The sequence below is a fragment of the Parasteatoda tepidariorum genome, chromosome 9 (genome assembly GCF_982258835.1).
Source record: "Parasteatoda tepidariorum strain Cologne lab strain chromosome 9, Ptep-v5.0, whole genome shotgun sequence".
NCBI lineage: Eukaryota > Metazoa > Arthropoda > Arachnida > Araneae > Theridiidae > Parasteatoda > Parasteatoda tepidariorum.
The window spans coordinates 87,247,921-87,261,960 of record NC_141763.1 but is presented as its reverse complement, the minus strand read 5'-3'; the positions used below and the strand labels follow the sequence as shown (position 1 = coordinate 87,261,960).

At 27.7% G+C, this 14,040-nt stretch overlaps 1 long non-coding RNA gene across 2 annotated transcripts in view; it reads right to left on the bottom strand.

Annotated features, from left to right (window-relative positions):
- Positions 1-744: 744 nt before the first annotated feature.
- Positions 745-14,040, bottom strand: part of LOC139426799 (uncharacterized) — a 93,262-nt gene continuing 79,966 nt past the window's right edge. The window contains exons 2-4 of one of the 2 annotated variants that reach the window (XR_015429390.1): positions 3,035-3,179; positions 2,864-2,947; positions 748-1,149 (exon numbers count right to left, since the gene is read on the bottom strand). This is a non-coding gene — a long non-coding RNA (uncharacterized LOC139426799). Of the gene's footprint in view, positions 1,150-2,863; positions 2,948-3,034; positions 3,180-14,040 lie in introns of both variants that reach the window. The other variant, XR_015429391.1, reaches the window with a different exon arrangement.

Genomic DNA, 14,040 nt, shown 5'->3' with positions numbered 1-14,040 from the left:
TATTGATTGAAAACTTAATTTTACACAACTATAGTCAAAATTTGATAAATGAAAATATAACATACATATGAAGTTGCTTTTAAATGCACCAGAGAATTTTCCTGGCATACAAGGGCGTTTCCTCTAGAGCCCGTGTATTAGAGAGGCTGAGTCGTCTGCCATTTCGGAGCAAACATATTAAACAATGCTGACGAGCTACAAGATTTGGCAACTTATTGCTAAAAAACGAAGTTAAACTCAACTAGAATAATTTGTTAATAAAAGCGTGTTCGCGTCCATCGATTTACTTTGTTTCACGAAAACATTTTTTTGTTACTTGAACAATCACTTAAAGATTTATTATTATTTTTATTTAAAAAAAATTCACTACTTGATAGAAACAGTTAATCCATATTTTTTATTCATTAATTTGGTTTTGGTTCTTTAGTTATACTTTTTATACTAAGTTATGTTTTTGTTACTAAGAGAGTGCATTCAATTCAAACTTATTTTTAATTTACGCTAATTTAAAATAAATATTATGTTATGCCTCAACAGTTTAGAAATTTGGGATCATCTTAAAATAATTTTCAATGTTTTAATGAGATACTAACTTTCTTGATATACTCTGCCTCATTTGAATTAAAATCTACAACATAACTAAATTACTTTTTTACAAACATAGTTTACAACTTGATAAAAATATTAAATTTTCACACAGTTCGGGAAAAAAATATTGTAGTTTTTTTCACAAATTAGTAAATGATGGTGAGTATTTAAGAAAAGCCAATACTTTTATTACATATTCATTATTATAGAATTTTCTGGTGCTATTACATTAACTAGATCACATTTTTTAGTTGATTCTAAAAAACACAACAAGATTTAAAAAGATTACACACAAATAAAACTTTGGAGCTTATTCACAAAATAATAATTGTTTTTCCAAGCACAGCTTCTTCATTCTCAAAACTTGAAACTATACACATTCCTTGCTTGTAAGCTGTTCTTGAAACTAGTACTTTTTAAATGTGAAAAACTGTTTTTAACCTTCTGGAATTCTGGTAATTTCGGCAAAATAAATATTTTTATCAATAGGTTCGGCACTGGTTATAACAATATTTTTTCGCAAGTCTCTTTCTTCACTGAAAGCCTTGAAGTTGTTGGTGCCTTTGTGTTAAGGAAAGAAGATAAAAAATAATGTAATTTATGGTAATAAAATGTACAGAAGAAACAAGGTTTGAATCCTTACTTTTTTAAAACGTAGAAAGATCAATTAAAGCAAGTCATACTTTAATTACTATTTTTAAAATAAAATATTAAAAAAATGAGAAATTGTAGTTCTCATTTTAAAAAAAAAATTAAAACATTTCACTACCTAAAAATGTTTTTTCGAGACCAACTATTTATACGAAGGGGGATTTTCAGCTTAGACCCACAAAGATCCCGGAAAGGAAAGAAAGATATTGATATTTTAAAATATTATTATTATTAGCATTGTTGTTGTTTAAATGCATTAAAGCACCCAAATAAGATTTCTCCACATGAGAAATTGTGATTAGAAATTTATGCAGAGCGTCCCCGTAAAAAATTTGCTGAAGGAACTGTTAACTGTTAAAATAATAAATGAACAAATTGATCATTACTTGGATAGATCAAAGAATTCGTGTTGGGACTAAGAGGGTGGAATCTGGTAGCTGATAAACACACAAGCAGTATTCATGTGGATGGTATTAAAACTCTTCATGTATACAGTTTTTGAGAATTGTTTTTTAACCTAAGGGTCTTTTGTTTCATAGAAGCAGATATATTTCAGAGTTAAAAAAAATACTTTTATAATTAAAATGAAACTTTTAAAAGAATTATATTTAAAAAAAAGGAAAAAAAACCTGCAAATATTATGCAGAATACATGTGACATTTTTGATCGTTCGATTTCATGCTTATGTTGTCTTTTCTCTCCCTCACAAAACACAAAACTTAATTAATATACATAAATTTACAAAAAAATCATGGAAAAATAAGTATCTAAAGCGAAGTATATAAGACCATCAAAGTATTTTTTTATTTGTATTTAATAACAAAAATATTTATTAACTTTTTAAATACGATATTTTGTTTCATTTAAAAATTTTTTCACTTAGTTAAAAATAATAATAATAAAATCTATTTTTTTAAAAAGCTTAATTATAAGAAATCAGCTTATTTCTAAATTTTCTAAAACAAATCTTGTTCTTTCTGGTGTTTTGTTCGAAATTTCAGTACGATATTATTGGAGAATAAGATAAAAAATATCGCATTGTTTTCTTTAACGTCAATATTACCCACTTTGCTTTTCTCTTACCTTGTGCGCCCAACGAACTTAAAGAGAAACCTATTTTCCATGACAATGGCTGGTGCTAATTTGAGGTGAATAATTCGCATTGAAAATTTTACAGCAAAAACATTCTAGAATGTATAGACCGAAATTCGTGTAATTATGTGACATTACGAGCGAAAATGAACAAAATGGAACATGAAAATCAAAACAAAAGCGTAGATATTGGTAAAAAGTTTTAATCCGAACAGAAAGTACATACGATTTTTTTGCTCAGTATAATGAAATTAAAACACGAACCTAGAAAATTTTCATCGGCAGTAAATTTGGCGGAAAGCTATGTTCCTAAAGATTGCCGTATTTACCGTGAGCATAAAATGGATGTATCTCCTTTTTTACTCTAAAAGAGCTAATATAGATTTTAATATATTTAATCATTTATTTAACGAATATAGTTTCCTAGAAGAAATTTGAAGCTAACACATTCAGAACAGAAAAAAATTTTTTAAAGTTGACATGAACGAAATGAACTGCAATTAATGCAAATAAATAAGAAAAGATTACTTACCAGCAAATGAAATAGACAATTTCAAAGACAACTCGCATGAGATGATAGCAAGCTTCAACACCAACATCGTCCATCAGTCAACAACTACAAAATAAGTTATCGGTTAAGATTAAAACTCGTGTCTGTCATAGAACGAAAATTTGGTGCAATCGATTTCTTGATCATACTTACCAATTTATGGAGCAACTTAAGTAAAATAATTTTTCATTTACCCAATTTATGGTACAATTGGAAACTTTGCACCAAGTATTGGTTAAATATTTACCGAGGTTTTTTACAGTGTATTTACTTAAAACTCAGGTTCTTCAAAATGAACCTGCAAGAAAATTTGAAATAATGACTTATATTTTCATACTTAAATTAAATCACATTAAAAGATTCAGATTTTAAATTTTGTAAACATACTTCCATTAACTTTTCTATAACAGGAATTAATTATTCCATCAATTTAGCACAATATTTTAAGCAAACTAAAACAACATTGATAGATCCAAAAGCATATTCAAGATCGAATTTTAAATAGATTTCTTATTATAAAATGTAGACAAATTGTTTGAACTTGAAGCGAGATGTTACCATAAGTAACTAAAGAAATTAAATGAGCTAGGATTAAAAGGCTAACAATCTGACATAATCAAAATGAATCAAAATGAAATACAATTAGAAGCAGGTAAATATTTATTTTTTATCAAAACAAACAGGAATACTTAAAAGTGGAAACAAAACTTGGCATTTCTGAAATACGTTTGGCGAGTACTTATTCAGCCAATCTCTCGCCTTTTATTTACTTGGGTTTCAGCACGAGAACACTCAAAATTTTTAAATATTGAATGTTATTTAAAGGTCATATTATAAATTAATATTTATTTAATAAACTTGAATATTATTTATTAACTGAACTATTCTTGTAACCCCGAAAAGTTATTTGCTTATTTATTTTCAGCAAAACAGACAAAAAGAAGCATTCAGAAACTAATTCTAGAAACTTAAGGTCATTTATATACTACATATGTATGTAAATAAATTGAATTAATCATGTATATAAACGTAATAAATTATATATAATAAGTATTTACCTCACATAAGCGAGCTCCACTCCCAGGCTGCCAGTTATATCTTAACATTAGAAAGCCTTTTTTGTTTTAACTGTTTGCCCAATTCATCACTGCACCCATATTAATAATTTTAAGTATCTAAATGGGCTTTAAACTCTCATGGTAATGTTAACACTACGAAACTAGCAAACTCGTTTGCTCCATAATGGCAGGCAGTTCAGCTCCCACTATAAAGGAGTCGTAGTCTCCTCCACAAGGACTAAAATCTCCTATCCTTTCAAAGTTGTTTAGTACTAAGTTTTCTCAATTTATTAAGGCCAGCGTACATGGTATTTTTTTCAAACTCCTGTTTTTACTGCAGCACCTTAAATATGAGTTTAGCAAGGTAAAGGTAGATATCGTTTTTTTTCTTCTTTTTTGTTCTTGAGTGTTTCATCTGCTTTCTTAAATATTTTGTAACGATGCTGTTTCTAAGACAGCGCACGTTAAAACACGAAAAAAACACGTTCACGAAAACCAAGAGGAATAAAAAATACAGCATTATGATAAAAAGAAAACCATAAGCAATTTGTAACAAATATCAGTGAAAGCATTCCAAAAATATTAAGAACTGTACAGTTTACAAAACACCTCATTAAAATTTCCAAGTTGCAGAGAAAACATAATCAAATCAGTTCTTCCTTTCTCGAGTTGTTAGCAAACATCCCAACAGACAAACTTTCGAAAGACCATACCAACAGACGGACATAATGTGATTATTAAGCGATTTTATAAAAATAATTTTACGCTGAAGAACATCATTTTCACAATAAACAATATTTTCATGCAGTGTCAGAAATGAAACTATTGTTTGACATTTCAGCAATTTTTAAGTATTCGAAGAAGAACAAATCTGGTTAAAATACTGTACTTGTACGGTAATGACATTTCTTGTAAAAAAAATCATAATTCTGGTTATTAAACCAAAATATACTGAATTAAACCAACAATTTTGAAACTTTTCCTTTCGTTTGATAACGGTTTTCTGGAAATTCTTGTTTTCAAATTTAAAGTTCTTTGAACCACATATTTAAAAATACAAAAAAGCAAATTTATCCGAATAATGATTTTTATTTCATGATTTAAGGTATAATTAAAATTACCAAATTTTACCACAGTTACAACCAAACAGCATAATGATAAAAACATATTTCATCGTTAATTGTACCAAAAATCATTACTAATGCGCTTCGATTAATAACTGTGCTTTTCGGTGTTCTAATGGAGCCAGAAGTACGGTAAGTTTTACCGTATTCTGGTAGTTTTTGACATAATTTTTTTCGCGGTATTTCTTTATTTCAGTCAAACATTTCGTCATGGATTCACATGCTTCTTACGTTTAAAAATAATAATTTTAAATATTCGTCTAAAATACTTTTTCACCCGTGGGACTTTGAAGTGCATTCTAGAAACTCTCTAACAACTTTCATTTAATTTTAAAATCATTTGTTACCTTGCTTCAAGGATTTGTGCTTTTATTTGTAAAAATTTCCTGTGTAAAAATTTCTCGTGCCTAAGTATCTGCTCTCTTTTAATTATATGTTGGATTTTTATCCATATTTAGCTTAGTACTATTTACAGAATTAATATCCTCGAGAAATGAAGATTGTAATTTCTACAAATTGGAAAAAATACCCGCTCAGAGCATTTTGGAGCAAATAGTTAAATCAAAAGCAAAGAAAAAATGTTCTTTAATTTAAGGCATCACATTTTTCCTGCTTGAAATCTAGTTTGTAGGGATGAATAATGTATTAAATATATAATTAAGTATTTTCACTCAAAAGAAAACAATTAAACACGCAATTAAAATCCTATTCGTTAAATATAATCACTACACTATAAAACAGAAAGTTCAACTCATATTCATCACAAAAGCTAAAATAAAGAAATACATTTAAACTGACGACACTCATTTAATTTATATTCAAGAGATTCATTAATTGTTTCTTAATTACTTTTGTTAATATTGTTGTTTCTATTAATATATGTTTTGGAAATTTGTCGTCCGTAATATTTAAAATGGAAGCAGGACAAAAGACAATAGTTTTTAACTCATTAATTCAGGTCTTAGGGCAAAGAGATTATACTATTAAGAACTTCCAGCTATTAGTGAGAAAATGACTTTTCCACCAAAGGGATTGAAGGAAAAAAATAATTGCATTTCGGTTAAGTTAAATCACTTAAGAAACTCGTGAAAACTTCATTTGAAATGCTAATGGTGTAAAACTTTCATTAAACTAGGTCTCATTTAGTAAATTTGAAGTAGATAACTTCTTCATTTCGTTGAAAATAAATGAAGACTGATAAGTTTTTTCAAGTCTATGTTTTAAGGACTATGACAAGATAAAATAAAACGGACTCAAATGAATCTATTTTTCCATCCTTAGTTACACAAAACATAATTTATTCATTATCTTTTTGTTTATGTAAGAATATTTAAACGAAATTGCTTCTTCAATAATTGAATGTGTTAGTTTTGAAAGTTTATTTTTTTAAAAATGTCACAATTAGAATATTAGTTTAAATATTAATAATAACAGCAAAACGCTAAAAATAAGACATGAAATTTCCCTATTTATTAAAATTGAAGTTAAATGTGCATTTTCAATAAATTTGGAATTTTAAATTTAGTAAATTTGAAGTTGACAACTTCTTCATTTTATTGGAGATAAATGAAGAGTGATTATTTCTTATGTCTACGTTTTAAGGACCATGACAAGATTAAATGAGACCAATTTAAATAACCTTTTTTTATCCATACTTTCATGGAACACAATTTTAGCGTTTACTAATGCAATTACTAATACTATACCTTACAATTTAGCGTTAACATAAAACATACTTTCGTCGTTAGAAATGGCGTTTACTTAAACAAAATAAACAAGAATAAGAATATTATCAAAAAATATTATTTCTTAAAGTTAAAACAAAGAAAAAATAGTAATAGAATAGTAATAGTGCCGCAGCCCCTGTTTTAGGTATTCAGGTTTGATAATTTTTTTGCTGTGCAAAAACTATGAGATTTAGGAACTTGATACACTGTTCTCTGAAAAAATGGTTAAATAACAATTTGTTTAACTGTTATTTTTACATTTTTAAACAAAACCGTCAAAGAGCCTTAAATAAAATGGTAAAACTGTTAACTGAGAGAAAAATTGTTCATTTACTGTTTTTGCCTAATGCGGTTGAACGGGTGAACAACCAGAATTTTATATCACCAACTAGGCCCACTTAATGAAACCAATTAGTTCCTTGTAGATGGTAGATACTATAGAGAGGGCTAATATGTAAATCTCACGAAAAAACGGGGGCTCCAGTCTCAGCGTTTACACCGCAGAATTTCATCCATTCCCTTCTATTCAAGAATAGTTTTCAGTATCCTATTCTCCCTAACTTATGACCCAAGGCTGTTAGAATACAATGCTCCAATCCTTGCAATCCTTGCATTTGAAACCCAACTAGTAGTAAATGGTAGTTTTGTATTCATGGTTTTTTAATCATGAAAGTTGCAAACGATTTCAAAACCATAAAGGTAACAAATGTTCTTTGTCGTAAAACTTTAAGTTAAGTTTGATGGACGGACTGTTGCCAGTTATTTTACCCATAATTTTAGAATGAAAATTCTAACCTTGCATTGTAATAGTATGAAGAAAATTTGCAGGGAGTGCGATAAAATAAAATAACAACTTTTGATAATTTGCTCGGGAAATTATTAGCTTGTGAACTTCGTGTAAAAATTACTATCTGCTGGCTGAACGTAATGAAATTAATTTGCACAGAACTTAATTTTGACAATAAAACTGTAGAACTAAAATTTGGCTCGCTGAAAGTGCCGTTTTAAATTTAAATCTAGTTTTTATTCAAAATTTTAAATCATTTGAAAGTTATCGCAATTTTATTGGTTTTTATCGACATTGTTTCTCACATTTTTTGCTCTAAATAATGGAATAATGGCTACAGGAGAAATATTTATCTCCCACGAGATCTTTTTTTATTTATAAGCTCATGCTTGTTGACAGAAAACAGAGAAGGGGAACAATGCAAATTTCAACGTTTTTATTGACATTTCTTAAAAGTATAAAATATTTTTAAAAAAATTGAAATAAAAACCCTATATCACAATGATTTAAGTAACGTTAGGGAATAAAATTACTTCTTCGTTCTATCATTGAGTCACAAAATCGATATTCTTAAGTTGAAATACTTTTAAATATAAGAAACTATTTTTTAAATCCAAGTATTTTTTCATTTTGTCATAATAAACATTAAAAAGAATGTTCTTACATAAAATTATTTAAAATATGTTTAGATTCCGAATAAAATTTTCCTTGACTTTATTGTAAATATCAATTTAAGAAGACAGTCAGGTATGAGAAACAGTAACTGAATTGGGGAAAAGAACGGGTGGTAGAACCTCCAGATCTCCTAAGGAATAAACTATTCGTATCTGAAAAGTAAATATTTAAAAAAAAAGTCATTAAATGCTAAGACACCTTACATGGAGAAAACAAAAGTATGGTATTCTTTGGTAATAACATTTCTGATAAAAAAAATATATATATAAAAATAAACATAATTCTAGTAATCAGAAAACCAAAACATATGATTAACTAACCATTCATTTGCAAATTTTTTCCTTCAAGAGGTAACAGTTCACCAAGAAATCTAGCTTTCAAAATCAAGGATCTTACTGCGAAATAAAAAACTGACAAATAAATTTAACCAAGTAAATACTATGCTCTAAGGTATTATGAGAAAATTACCACATTTACCAAATATTATCACACGTTATAAAAGCTATACTTTAATGTTCATTTTTCAAAACACGTTACAAAAGCTCTCTGTTCAAGTTTTCCTCCGTAAAGCCCTAACTACGTTAAATTTTACCTTAGTCTCGTAGATTCAACACTCGGTTATAAGCCTTTCCAATAAATGACTAAGGACAAGTTTTAAATTTGATATCAAAATAAACAGTTGATATTCATTTAAAATATTCGACAGTAAAGGATTTTTTATTTCAATTTCAATTGAAAGTACTACTATTCAAACTATAATCAGAGCCAAATATTTATAATCAAAGCCTTTTTCGCGAAAAAGAGCACGATTAATAAGTATTCAAGTCAAAACATCTTTTTTTATTGTGGACCAACATAACCAAAACCTGCTTGATTTCATAGATTATTTTATCTTAATTATCAGGTGAAACAATACAGCTTTATTGTTTTTATGTGACTGAAACCGGTTTTACACTTGCTTACGGTCGTGTATCAATTGGTTAAATTAGACGATATATAATATAAATTCGATGATTGAATAAATTAGGTGATATATTATATAAATATAGAATGTTTTTTAAATCAAGCATTATATTAGTATATAATAATAATTAGATCACATTATTAGACGTACTGTAGTTTTTTAATAATTACGTGATTTGCTCGAGTTTATATGCAATACTTTTATATTTAAACATACATATAATGGGTTTTTAATCAGGAGATTTTTTACATACTTATATACTTCCTATTTGTATTTATTTTAAACGTATTGCATCACAATGTTAACTAATTGATACAGGAGCGGAAATAAAGGCAAACCGGTTTCAACCGAGTAAAAACAATACAGCTGTATTGTATTACCTGATAATTATAATTTTGCATAGAATCTTATAGTGTGCCTAATAATATGGCCGGGGTGCATGGTGCATACTACGTGCACGTTAGTATGTGTTTCACTGCATCGGGTGGAAGTTTAAATCTGGGAGATATTAAATAAAACAATTTAATAGGAAAATATCACATATGGAAAATAGCGTAGATTACCCTTCAATTGCTCAGATATCTTTGAGTGGAATAAACATACTTCGTTTATAGAAGCTTACACATAAAATGAGCAAAAAAAACTACATTTACATCCATATCTTTCGGAATGCTATATAATAAATGCTTTTGTTTTAATAATTATTTATTTAAATTACAATATCTAGATATGTATTTAAACACTCATACTTTTAAAATGTCAAAGTTTAATTAAACCGAATTTTAATATTTGCTGAAAAAAACTGAAAGGAAACTATGTAGCTTATTTAAAGCAGGGAAGCCTTAATTAGCATCGCTAATGAGGCACCACTGTCATTTAAAGTTTTCTTATATAAATATTCTGAAAAATAAAGGAACAAGTATTTTTTTTAAAATATAAATCATACTTTTCATATTTAATTTGCAATATGGATATTAGAAACTAATGATCCTCAACTAGTATTGCTTACTTTGAAAGGTAGTTGTTAATTAAGAGTTTTCTTTGCATAATGTATCCATGGTTCATAAAAATATTAAAAGATCATTAAAAATACTTTCCACGAAAATGCAGGAAAATTTAATTCCCTAATTTTCATCTTTGTAACCATGCTTTTGTCAGAAAGGTTAAAATAGATATTCTACTAATGAAGTAAATAATTACTTTAAAAGCATGTTGATTTTTTTTTAATTTAAAAAGCAATGCATTTATCTAATTATTTTTCTACAAAAATATCAAGACATACAGCTCTATAAAATGCATATCAGTTTTTATATATAATTTCATTGTCAGTTTAAAATCGCAATCTTATTTTATAAACGATGACAGGATTGAGGATTTTAAATTTAACTTAGAATTTAAAAAAAAATTATTTTTAAAAAAAGAAAAGGAAAAGAAATTAAAAGAAAAACTTTAGCAACTTTTTATTACATTTCCTCACAAAGTATCTGGGATAAGTTCAACAATTTTAAACTCCGATAGCACTTCAGGTAATATAACTAAGAAATCAAAGATTCTCAAAGAAAAATATTTCAAGATCTCATAAATGTTTTAAAACCTTTTATTAATTAAAATCATGCTGCAGAGGTTTTAAAAAGCTCAGCGTCAGCCCTAATGACATGCGTCATGTTAAAATCGATGGTTAGAATGGTACAAGAAACCTGCAGCGCCTTCTGTTAGAATTTTTTTTAACAAAAACGAGAAACTCGGGAAAAAATAGTTCATACCCAGTAACATGAATTTGCTGCTTGGAAAACCATCAGTCTTATTGAACTTTTCATCTTACGTTTGTCGTATGTATTACACAATATTGTTTATTGTGAGTTTAATTATTAAATTCTCCCCAATATAATAACGTTTAATTTTTTTTTAAAATAATGACATGCAATGCCTTTACGACCACAATGCAAACTAAAAAAAAGATAAAGAAGCTTATGCGGAGATTGCAGTAATTCATTTCATATTGGTTGCAAAAAGTTTGCAATGGGCTCTAAGAAATTTAAATTTTCAAGCTATTTGTATATTCGGTAGCTGCAGTTTGTCCGACTTAAATAAATCCATATTTATCATTTGATATAGAATTCACATAAAATACTCCATAGATATACCAAATACAATAATGTCACTAAATCACCGGCAAGCAATTCTTTTCATCCGTTTTTTTCAATGACAGAATGTCCGACATTCAAACATAGTGCCTATTTTTCCAACAACAAAAAAATGTTAGTGTTGCCAACGAAGTCAATGAAATATAGTTCATTCATAATACCGCATAAGAGAAATATGATTCTTTTACAATGCCAATATTTCCTACGTTGGTGGTAGCATATACAGTAGAATTACAACACCAGTAAGAAAAATATATCAGTACACATATAGATATTTTCTCAAGAGTAATTATAGATAAAATGATCTATCATTTCCTTAGAAAAAAAATTATGGGTAATCTTTCAAGATCAATATTGATTATCTGTAAATGTAATTGGATAGGGTATAACCTTGAGCAAGTAAATGGAATAAAAATATCAATTTCGATTTGTAATACGAGTATCCAGATTATAAAGAGAATTTTCTTCGAAGAAATCTACGCAAATTTAAGTAGAAACAAAAATTAGAGATTAACTAATTCTGTTGTGTATAAAATTTATGATGTAAATACTTATTCATGCTTAAATGAACATCAAAGGACACCCAGTTTCGCGCAATTTGCGCTTTTATAACTTTTTTTGTACGGAGTATGCCTTTCTTTATTTGATATTGTTTTATATTTTCTTTTGAATGTTTAACTAATTATTTAAATCTATATGCCAAACTTTTAAAGGACTCAATAATTAAGGGGAGTAATAATAAGCTTTATTTACTTCGCATAAGCTTCAAGTGGGTAGAATTCATAAAATAAGCTAAAATTATGGAGAAAGCATGAAAAAAAAAACATTTCTTCAAAAAAGAAGAAGAAAAAATGCTGTAATTAAATAATTTTAAAAAAATATTTAAAATTTGAAGAAAAAAAATTAAAAGCAGGAAAACGAAATACGGAAAAGATATAATCACGACATCAGCTCACAAAACTATATCTGGAAAAAAGAGTGCTTTTTTATATTGTAATAATATAGTAAACGAAAATATATCAATGCAATAGCATCACTATAATATTCACACTATTGTAATGATACATTTTGCCTTGGTCAAAAGAATACAATATTAGAAAGCACGCATTTTTTCGGATATAATCGTGCGAGCTGATGATAAGATTGCATGTCTTCCTTATTATGTTTTCCAGCTTTTTAGTTTTTTTTAAAATTATTAAATATTTATTAGCTAGTATGACTTTTTACTTGATATTGTTTTATATACATTTTTCATGCTTAACCAATCCTTTAAATCCATAGGCCAAACTTTGAAGGTCTCAATAATTAAGGGAAGTCAGTATGGCATATACCAATAGCGCTATACCTTTTTGTACCTTTTCTTTGCAGCTAAAAAGATATTGCTTCAGTTTTTTTAACAGAGTATTTACATATATATATTTTCACTGTAAAAACTGTTAATACATATCTTTAGGAGAATTTTTTTTCAAAAATTATGAGCTGAGAACTTTAAATTTTTTCAAAAGTTTCACCAAAAATCTTTCGTAACTCATGCAGTATTCGTACTAACACTAAAACATTACCACAGCATAGAATTGATATGATATCAAATATCTCCAAAATATTTCAAAGCTATATCATAAGTAGTTTCTTAGAAAAAGTCAATCAAAAAAGGTCAGTTCCAGTATTATTGATATATGCCCTGCTGACTCCCTTAACGATATCGATTCGTATAAAATATAATTTCAAACTAAACGGTTTGTACCAGATAGAAGGCTAAAGATACGATTTCTTTAAAAAGGAAAAGAAAGGAAAATCTAAATGAATTAAATAAAATTTCCCAGGTAAAAACTTTCTACTTGAAAAAATAGAGTCATTAGAGAAAAAATTAACATCTAGCATTCGTAATTAGCCTTAAATTAGCATTTTGAGCTATCGCTTCATAGTGGGCATAAAGAACTTTTAGAGAGACGTTGAGACTTTATAAAGGATACGTAAAAATTTAATAATTTAACTCATGAAAAAATTTTAAAATTAGGAATTTTATATTGTATGGAAATACCGATACGTATAGATTCGTGGACACGGCACTGAACTTCCTTTGTGAAGAAATCGAGTTCGATCCCCAGTGGCGGCTGGAAGCCCACTAACCTTTAGATCGATTTAGACCAGCGTGTCTGGGAAGTAAAGGTGGCTTGCGTGCGGTGCTAACCACATTGCCACAAACATACCGCAAGTCACGATATTGTGTAGATTTAGCTTTTATGAACCCCTGGCCTACAACGGGCAGTTGCAGGAGGGATTTACTTTTACCAATACATCTAAACTTCTAAATAAATTATGTGCAATTAAAGCAATTAATAAATTGGCTGTTGAGAAACGATAAATATATGCTTTGCTTGCCGTTCTAAATAAAAAAAAATTTTCTATATAAACGTTAAATTTTTTTCTTTCTAAGAATATTTTACATTTATACGTATCTCTTCTAGCTGTAAAATTATTAAAAAAAATCCTTATTTGAAAATAAAATAATTGATTTGGTAAAGTTTAAAAAAGTTCAGAAAACACTTCGTGCTTGGAACCTTAATATTAAAAAAATAGCTTCGTCACTATTTGTTTTGTACACATAAATTAGAATATTTTAAATATTTAATAAAAAGAACAATTGTGTTTTTAGATGCAAAAACTTTTAAGTCAATAA